Source organism: Oratosquilla oratoria, chromosome 14 (genome assembly GCF_046742065.1).
Source record: "Oratosquilla oratoria isolate Oo_2021 chromosome 14, ASM4674206v1, whole genome shotgun sequence".
NCBI classification, from domain to species: Eukaryota; Metazoa; Arthropoda; class Malacostraca; order Stomatopoda; family Squillidae; genus Oratosquilla; species Oratosquilla oratoria.
Window position 1 is genome coordinate 53,837,179 of NC_134790.1, and position 10,072 is coordinate 53,847,250.

Genomic DNA, 10,072 nt, shown 5'->3' on the forward strand with positions numbered 1-10,072 from the left:
GGCACTTAAAATTCCACTTTCAAAAAAACTACTATATATTCTATGTATGTTCTCAAAGTACTGCACAGCATTAGGAGAGAAATAATCTAAGTCCGACACAAACTGAAAGTGTGAATGTTGTGAATTCTTAGGCAGGACATTAGGGACACGAACACAAGCGATCAAAATTTGCTGATTCCAACAACATTTCAATGTGATCTCAGTTTATTCTGTTGGTTCCCTCACAGGTACTCTTAACATATACTACGTTCGGATTGCAATTAGATTTTAACTATCCTTAAGCTTTTTGAGACTTTAGTATAGGTTTTTATTTTAGACGAAAGTAGTGACTTACCGAAGTAGGTCCGTGTCGTTTCACTTTCAAAGCTGGCAGCTATCGAGGACTTAGCAACTTGGTTCATTCGGTAAGTCAGTAGTTTGGTTTACCTCTAATGAATAAAAGAGATTTTAACTACACTGCTAACTTAAAACTCCCTTCAGGGATGAATTTGTTTAGTTTGTTCTTTGCCATTGAAGGATTCAACTTGTCCTTACAAATTCCTTCCTTATCTTCTATACTTAGTGTGAATAATCACCAATTTTTTGTCTCGCCAAGTTATCCAAAAGTGAAGGGAGACCAACTGAACGTTTTAGGGATCCTAGGCAACGATATTCTTCAAAACTTCTCAAACTTTTCAATTGAAAGTGCCCCCTTGTATGGTAGCCCGTCATGCAAGGTTATCAAACTTACTAATGGTTACATTCCATACGGGACTATGGGGCTCAATATATCACTCCTAGTGAGATGCCTTTCTACTTAAAGAGAATGATAAGGGGGATCCCTGAAATGCCCTCTAATGAAATCCAAGACGTTGATAGTTTCAAATGCAAGGAGAGGCCTTTGAGGATAAAACCAGACTCTGACCTTGGAATGGATTCTTATAATTGCTTAGAGGAATATCATGGAGATTCACTTGTTTTCTATAATTCTTCTTTCAAGACCAATGGAGTTTCTCTAAAGAAAACTGAGAAAGGCACTTCCCTTACTCAGTCTTGTAAGACTGTTAAATATTTTCCTCCCAAAAGGTTAGGCAAAGAAAAGTTTCTTGTCAACTTTTGTTTAGAACCTGTAAGTTCTCAATTTTATCCTTTGCAGGAAGTCTTTATTAATTCTAATGTTGAGTATGGTCTTGACAATTTCTATTCTTTGGAGTCCATTGGTATTAAAGAGGAACAGACCCCGGATATTGATAATTTACACATTGATGAATTTAAACAGTCCATTTCCTTCAAGAATGGACATTACTATGTGAAGATCCCGTGGAAAAAGGATTTGGTGGATCTTGTTCCCTCTAACCTTAAGATATCTCTAGCTGTAGCTCAAAGGGTTTATGACAAACTGGAGCAAAAGGGGCTTAGAGAGGATTATGAAGCTGTGTTTGACCAGCAAGAGGCCTTGGGTATTATTGAGCCAGTAACTAAAAGAGTCCCTGGACAAATCTTTATACCCCATAGACATGTGTTGAAGGATGATGATCTTTCCACTTCTAGAATAAGGCCAGTTTTCAATTGCTCTCTCAAAGTAGGAAAAGCTCCTTCCTTAAATGAAGCTGCATTCCCGGGAGTTGACTTGATGAACAACCTTCTCTCTCTCTTGTATTTCAGGACCAATAATCATGTCATTTTGGCTGATGTTATGAAAGCCTTATTGCAGATCCGTTTGAAGGATGAGGCTGATCGTAACAGGTTCTGTTTTTTCAGGAGGATTAACGACCAGTATATACCCTTTAGGTATAGTACTATAATTTTTGGCTTTATTTGCTCTCCTTTCATTCTAAATTTCATTATCTAACACCATCTTTCTTTGCAGCCTGACTCTCTAACTGCCTCCTTAATAAAGGATAAATTTTATGTAGACAACTTGGTCTACACTACTAACGAGCTTTGTTCCCTCCCTGCAATGGTCGAGAAGATTAATGAGATCATGCTCAATGGAGGTTTACCTCTCAGGGAGTGGACATGCAATTCGACTTCTGTTCTTTCTGTTCTTGATCAAGAAGTAGTTTGCAATAAAGAGAAGGTTAAAGTCTTGAGTTATATTTATAATAAGGATCATGATACTTTTAGAATCAAGGATGTTTTCCTTGACAAGAATACCTCAACCAAAAGACAAGTTTTGTCTTCCTTGTCTTCTGTATTTGATCCTTTACGGTTTTTCTCTCCTGTGCTCTTGCATGGAAAAATCCTTATTAGAGAGGTGTGCCAAAAGATGATGGATTGGGATTGGAAATTGGATAGAGAGTTGTTAGATGGAACAAGTTATGTGAAAATTTTAGGGAGGTTAATAACCTATCCTTTAAAAGGAAAACCTTTTGTACAGAATTTCCCTTTAAATTTTTTGTATTTGCTGATGCTTCCAAGGAAGCCTATGGATGTGCCATATATGTAGGGCAAGAAGGAAGAGAATTAAAGGAGTCTAATACCTCTCTTCTGTTTGCCAAGGTCAAGATGGCTCCTATTAAACAGCGAACTTTACCGTCTTTGGAGCTTATGGCAACTTTTCTATCTTTGAAATGCCTCAACACTATTTTTGAGGAAGGACTGGTGTCTGCCCCACTGGTTGAATCAGTGGCTCTTTTTGTTGATAGTCAAGTTGCCCTTTCTTGGATCCTGACCAACAAGGCTCCTAAGAAAAATATATTTGTTTCGCTTGTTACAGCTTTTTCAAGTACAGACATGACACACACTCTGAGCACATATAAGCCAACAGGGAAGGAACTGGGAGAGGTTATCAGGGAGGGGTGGGTGGTAGGTGGAGGGGGAGGAGGGGGACGGGTGGGACTTGGTGGAGACAAAGGAGGACATTTCGGACAGTTTGTTGAAGTGGACTAAGGGGGACATTTCATACATTTATTTAATGCGGGTAACAGATGGATTATAGGAGGGGCGATGTTAAACATGCCTCTGTTCTGCTCAATGGTTTTGAAGCTTTGAATGGCGGCCGCTTCGAGGCATTTTCTCCTCATCCTATCTGGTTCACTAAACAGAAGTTCTGCGTTATCCCAATACATCAGGTGGTCGTTGGTGTTCCGGTGGATAACACAGGCGTTGGTGGTGATGTTGTTCCGGGAATCGTAGCGATGCTCCCGGATCCGGGTCTTCAGGTCACGGGAAGTCTCGCCGATGTATACTTTATCACATCCAGCACAGGGTATGCGGTAGACACCAGCGTTTTTTCCCCACATCTCGTCCTGGCTGTCATTCCTTCTTGAAAGCTCTTTGATAGTTCTGCTGGACTGGCCCACTACCTGAATGTTGCAACGCCCAAGTGTCCGGGTGAGGGTGGCGGTGACGCTGCTGGCTGGAAGGATAAGCCTCCTAGCTGGATCTTTTGTTGGTTCCCGCCCTTCCATTATTCCCCCCAATGACTTTGTGGATTTAGTACAGCTTTGTGTCCAATTTAATTACTTCAAATTCCAGGACCAGTATTTTCACCAAAGTTTTGGCATGGCCATGGGCTCTCCTTTGAGCGCTGTCCTTGCCAACCTGTTCATGGAATTTTTAGAAGCAGGGCCTTTCTCAGATATCGTTCCTGGCAACGTAGTATGGCTTCGCTATGTGGATGACATACTATTAATTTCCCCCAGACGGTTTGACATCCCCAAACTCCAAGCGGCCCTGAACGAGGTTGAGTCATCCATCCAGTTCACCTTGGAGGAAGAAATTAACGATTCCCTTCCATTTTTGGATACCCTTATTATCAAACATGATAATTTTTTAAAATTTACAGTCTACAGGAAACCAACCAATAAGGACGATTTGACTCACTTCCTATCCCACCATGACCTCAGTATTAAAAAAAGGTGTAGTCATAGGTTTCTACCTCAGAGCTCTCAGAATTTGTAGCCCTGAATTCTTAGAGGACGAGTTTAGGCACATAAAGGAGGTTTTTCATAAATTAATATATCCAGAGTGCATCATCCACCAGTGTAAGAAAAAGGCACTCAAATAATGGAAGGGCGGGAACCAACAAAAGATCCAGCTAGGAGGCTTATCCTTCCAGCCAGCAGCGTCACCGCCACCCTCACCCGGACACTTGGGCGTTGCAACATTCAGGTAGTGGGCCAGTCCAGCAGAACTATCAAAGAGCTTTCAAGAAGGAATGACAGCCAGGACGAGATGTGGGGAAAAAACGCTGGTGTCTACCGCATACCCTGTGCTGGATGTGATAAAGTATACATCGGCGAGACTTCCCGTGACCTGAAGACCCGGATCCGGGAGCATCGCTACGATTCCCGGAACAACATCACCACCAACGCCTGTGTTATCCACCGGAACACCAACGACCACCTGATGGATTGGGATAACGCAGAACTTCTGTTTAGTGAACCAGATAGGATGAGGAGAAAATGCCTCGAAGCGGCCGCCATTCAAAGCTTCAAAACCATTGAGCAGAACAGAGGCATGTTTAACATCGCCCCTCCTATAATCCATCTGTTACCCGCATTAAATAAATGTATGAAATGTCCCCCTTAGTCCACTTCAACAAACTGTCCGAAATGTCCTCCTTTGTCTCCACCAAGTCCCACCCGTCCCCCTCCTCCCCCTCCACCTACCACCCACCCCTCCCTGATAACCTCTCCCAGTTCCTTCCCTGTTGGCTTATATGTGCTCAGAGTGTGTGTCATGTCTGTACTTGAAAAAGCTGTAACAAGCGAAACGTAGTACTAATAAAGGTTTCGATCTCACAAGGTGTTTATTCTCACAGTCTTGTCGGCTTTTGCCATTGTGACTCATATCGACATTTCCAATCTTTTGGAAATTTTCAAGGCCAAGTTCACACCCATTTTCTTTACTTACGTTCCTTCTGAACATAATATGGCTGATTTCCTAACTAAACCTTGTAGTGCTAAGGTGTTCAAGGAAAAATTTAATTGGTGGGTTTATGGACCTGAATGGTTGTTGTGGTCTCCTCATACTTGGCCAAATGGTCACTTGGGATGTATTCCCTCCTGTTTCAAGGGAGACATTGTCAATGCTGCTGTTGTACAAGTTGACACTCCTCCTCTAATAGATGTCTCTAAGTTTTCTTCCTATAGTAAAATTCTTCATCACACTTCTCTGATTTTTAAGGCTGTCTTTCTGTTCAAGAAGTCTAATGCTGACCCTGTTAAGGCAGCATCTAATTATTTGATGAGTATTATGCAAAGGGATTCCTTTCCTGCTGAATTGGCTTATTTGCAGAATTCCAACACTAATGACGTACCTCCTTTGGTAAGTCAAATGAACTTGTTCCTGGACAAGAATGGTTTGATTAGGTCCAAGGGCAGAATTGACAAGAACGTTAACCTCAAATATGAGGTTGTCAATACCCTTCTATTGTCCAAATCTCATAATTTAACTAAGATCCTAATTTTCTTTGCTCATTGTCAAGTTATGCAAATGGGACTACAAGCCACACTTAATTTCCTTCGTATTCACGGATTCTGGATACTTAAGGCCAGACAAGCTGTTTTAAGCATTTTAAAGGATTGTATAGTTTGTAGGAAATACAATTCCCGTGAAGTTAATTATCCTTCTCCTTCCTCTTTACCTGCCTCTAGGGTAAATCTAAGTGTGCCCTTTGCCCATACTGGTGTAGACTACACAGGGCATTTATGGGTTAGAGACAGGAATGGAGAGAAGGTTAAAATATACATTCTTATCTTTACATGTTTCAATACTAGAGCAGTTCATTTAGAAGTTGTGGATACTATGTCCACTCCTGAGTTTATTTTGGCTTTTGTTAGGTTTGCTAACAGGTATGGAATTCCTTCTGCTGTTTATTTTGACAACGCTAAATCTTTTGTTCAAGCAGGAAATGTTATTGAACAACTTTTATCTTCTTCTGAATTTGAAGAGAAATTTAAAACTTCCCCTGTTCAGCATAGAACCATTCCTGTTTATGCTGCTTGGTGTGGTGCCACTTGGGAAAGGTTAATACAGACAGTGAAACAATGTTTGTATAAGGTATTGGGTAGGTCTGTTCCTTCCCTGGCAGAGATTACCACTCTTTTGTCTGATGTTCAAATTTGTTTTATCAATAGACCATTAACTTATTGTTCTTGTGAAAATGAGGTAGATGTTATTACCCCAAATCATTTTCTTATTGGAAGGACCATTCCTTCCTTGATGTTTGGAGACTTGGAACAAGTCCCTGAATGGGAATCAAGAGAAGACTACCCTTCTCTTCTCAACTTGGTTATGGACTGGATTATTTCTATGAAGAGTTCAAAAAACGATGGTTGACAGAGTACTTGGTCAGTTTAAGGGAATGGGATAGAGCTGCATATCACAGTTCTAGAAGCTGGGAAAAGGGAGATATTGCCTTTTTGAAACTCCCCTTCAAGACCAGACCCTTCTGGCCCTTAGTTCGTATTGTGGAAACTTTTCCTGACCAAGACAAGAATACGTACAGTCTCTGTCGTTAAGCCTGATGGAAACTCTATTAAAGTGAACATCAAACTTTTAATCCCTCTAGAGCTCCATGCTGAGTTGAGTTCCAGTCTTGAGGATGAATCCCCTGGGGTTCCTAATGTTCAGGCTAGAGAGTCTGATCCCTTTGAAGAGGTCTCAGACGCAGAGGAGGTTAACTCTTTACAAGACGATTGTGTCTCTCTGGAACCTACCTCTGTGAGGCCAACTCGTGGGACTGCACTGGCCTCTAGAGACCTAGTAAGGCCTCTAGCAAGCAAAAACTTGTTATAAATTTTGTTCGAAAGTGTTACATTTTTTAAACACTTTTTTTGGGGGGGTGGGGGAGGCTGTGGTAATTGTTGTTACGGGAATGGCATTGTTTACCTTGACCTACGGCAATTTTCCGAAAGCTTGTTTAATTTTCGAACCGGGAATCTTTCCTGTAACTTCGTACCACACTATCGTAATTTTAATTAATATTATTAAACTCCCCTCCCTCTTTATTATCTAAGCCTATGTTGTAATTTGATTAACAAATCGGGAACTTGAGAACTTACTTGAAGTATCAGTTATCCCGTGGCTTCGAAGCCGTTTTGAAGGCTCGTTAGAACTCCAGCCGAACGAGACTAAGTTTTAGTCACTGAACGCCAGACAAGCTTTAACCCTGGTACCAGAAGGACAATCAAACCTCGGCTAAGGATTTCTACCGACATCGAAGCCTCAAGAATTCTATTCAGTTCCGACGATTAGTTAGAGAACTCAACCAGGTAAGTTCTCTAACGTTCTCCTTTGTAATCAATTAATTACTACATAGGTTTTTTCTCTAACTAATCGAGAATTCAGATCAGTCTTATAACACTATACCGTAGGATGCTCCACATCAATATTTAACTACCTTGGAAACCTACCAATTAAAGTAACGATCCGTGACAGAAGTAACTGAATAAATCTTCATAAAATAAAATAAAAATCAACCAAAGAAGAAAGAGGAGTGATTGTTAACATTCCTAGGATTCTAGACAAATGTTAGCATATATTTAAAAGTACCTGATCATTTACTTTGCCTTTTTATTGTACTGATTATATCTTTTGTATGGGAAGATTGTTATGATGGTTGAATGGGAGGAGGATTTGTTACCTTTCCTCCACTAAATGAAAAAGGGTCAGTTGTAGAATCCCTCCCAACACACACTGACCAACTGTAGAATCTACCCTAACTACATTCAATTGTAGAATTCACCCCACACACTGATTAACTGTAGATTCTCCACCCTAACTAACATAAGCTAGGTTAGGTTTGTCTAGATTAGGTTAGGATAGGTCAGGTCAGGTTAGGTCAGGTTAGGTCTGGTTAGGTTAGGTTAGGCTAGGTTAGGTTAGGTTAGGTCAGGTTAGCGCGCGCACGTTTGTGCGGGGGGGGTTGTTCTACAGTTGATAAAAAAAAAGTCTTAAGGACTTGATTCAAGAAATCGAATTTTCAATTGCGCTAAATTCTTTATATTTCGATCCATAATGTTAGTAATAACAAACAAATACATATTCACCCTTAGATCGGCTATATGACCTTTGAGCTCTCATCCGGGAGGGTTATGATTGTCGATCACGAGTCAAGTACATGATCCATGACGCTGGTGATTAACATATACTTATTCATCTAGTTAATAGTAATAGGACTGTAACAAAATTACAACATCATGTCTCCTTTAACGCTTTGGTTGAGATGCGCGTTCGTGTGTATGTATGTGCTCGCGTGCGTGCGACCGCGTGTGCGTATAATGTGTGTTACAATAGACTAACCCTCTGTTTATTTGCTCACTTATCTTTTCCATTCATCTATTTACTTATTTGTTCCTAACTCATTAATGCATTTATCTACGCTTTAATTGATCTATTCTGTCATTTTATCTGTCTCTATCAACCTGTTTCATCTTTATAGAATCTTCCCTTATTATGGACTTACTTATCTATTTGGTTTTTCCATTTCATTCCATTGTAATATCTCACATGAAAAATTGCACCAATTTCTAAGAAAACATCATTTAAACGCTGAAATAAGACCGGTTTTGATCAATGTCTGTGTCGACACTTGTACGCCTCGATCTTCACCTTCCAGCCACATCAACCTGTTTCATCCCCGGAAGTCTCCGATGAGTGCCTCAGGACATCATTATCGGACCACAAATGACAAAGGAAATGGCTTTTGCTGCAGGTAAAAACAATCATCTGCTTTCAGTTTATCTTCCACTGTTACAACATAAGAATCATTGAAACGAACTGCTCCTCTTCAGTCATTATTGATGTTTCCTTGACGTAGATGATGAACTGTAATAACTCCTCGGGTTAATGGTGTTATATTGTGATAAGGGATGTGCCAGTCTTACTAATTATAAAAGTTATCATATGTTACAACTGCATACCATAGTGCCGATATGATTGTTTTAATTTTTGACTTAGCTTATGTGCTTTTATTTCATATATGGGCTGTTCAAGTGGCAGCATGAACAACTTTGTTAACTTTTTATTAAAAAATCTAGTCTTAAAAGAAGAAGTAGGCACTATCCTCATTACGCTGATGGTGCTAAAAATATACACTAATACATAGAATAGTTGTAAGTCAATCATACTCGTATTTTACATTTACAAGTAACCTCATAAAGGGAGGTTGGTAAAGTCAGGACACACTTTTTGCCCTGACTTTACTCGAAAGAAAAATACGAAAAAAGAGGAGGTGCTCCCCATTGACTTGCCTTTTACGACACACAGGTTTCAGTATCCTTGTCTTCCATTATAAGGTATGTCTCCTAGTCTACAGAAACTAGCTATTAACTTCTAATTCTAATTATTATTTATGATGGAAGGTTTCTTCGTCGCGTGGACTTCTTACTTCTAATATTACACAGGTCACAAGCTGAAGAGGCACTCTAGCAGCTGTTCATATTGACCCTGAACACCTAACCTCCTGCAGTGCAGCTGACTTAGTTCTGCATTGTGTTGTTCGCGGAACGCCTCTCACAGCGACCACCATGACGTCGAGAAAGCGCTTCTTTAACAATGCAGGTCGTAAACTGGATATCCTGTTGTCAGCTTTGGGGTCGGCAGTCACAAAGAAATTCGAGCCCGTAGAACAAGGTTTTAGTTGTAGAAATCTTATTCCTGTCTTCTTCACTGTACTGAATACTACTGCCATGCTATATCCAACTCGTCTATTTTTTTTTTTTTCGAAATCTTTTAAACCATATTTCTGCCATGATTCCACCACGATGATCACCAGACTTTAACAGTAGTATAATTTTTCATCTTTATTATTAATATTTCTAAGATTGCCAATAGAATTACTTTTACTATCACCATCATCACCATCACAATCACTACCATACCACCACCATACCACCACCACTATAACACCATCACCACCACCATAACATCACCCCCACCATAACATCACCATCACCACTATACCTCAGCCACCTTACCTCTACCATATCACCACTACCACCACCACTTTACAGTACTACTACCTTACCATCATCACCACATTACCACCACCTCCATACCACCATACCACCACCACCAACATCATCACCATCACCACCAGTATCACCATTACAATCAGCGCCACTACCACCACCACAACTAC

General features: G+C 40.3%; 1 long non-coding RNA gene across 1 annotated transcript; it reads left to right on the plus strand.

The window, feature by feature from the left end:
* Positions 1-334: 334 nt before the first annotated feature.
* On the plus strand, positions 335-9,682 carry LOC143032548 (uncharacterized). The gene is made up of 3 exons (XR_012967120.1): positions 335-404; positions 8,549-8,644; positions 9,336-9,682. It is a non-coding gene; the product is annotated as an uncharacterized LOC143032548 (long non-coding RNA).
* Positions 9,683-10,072: the final 390 nt, after the last annotated feature.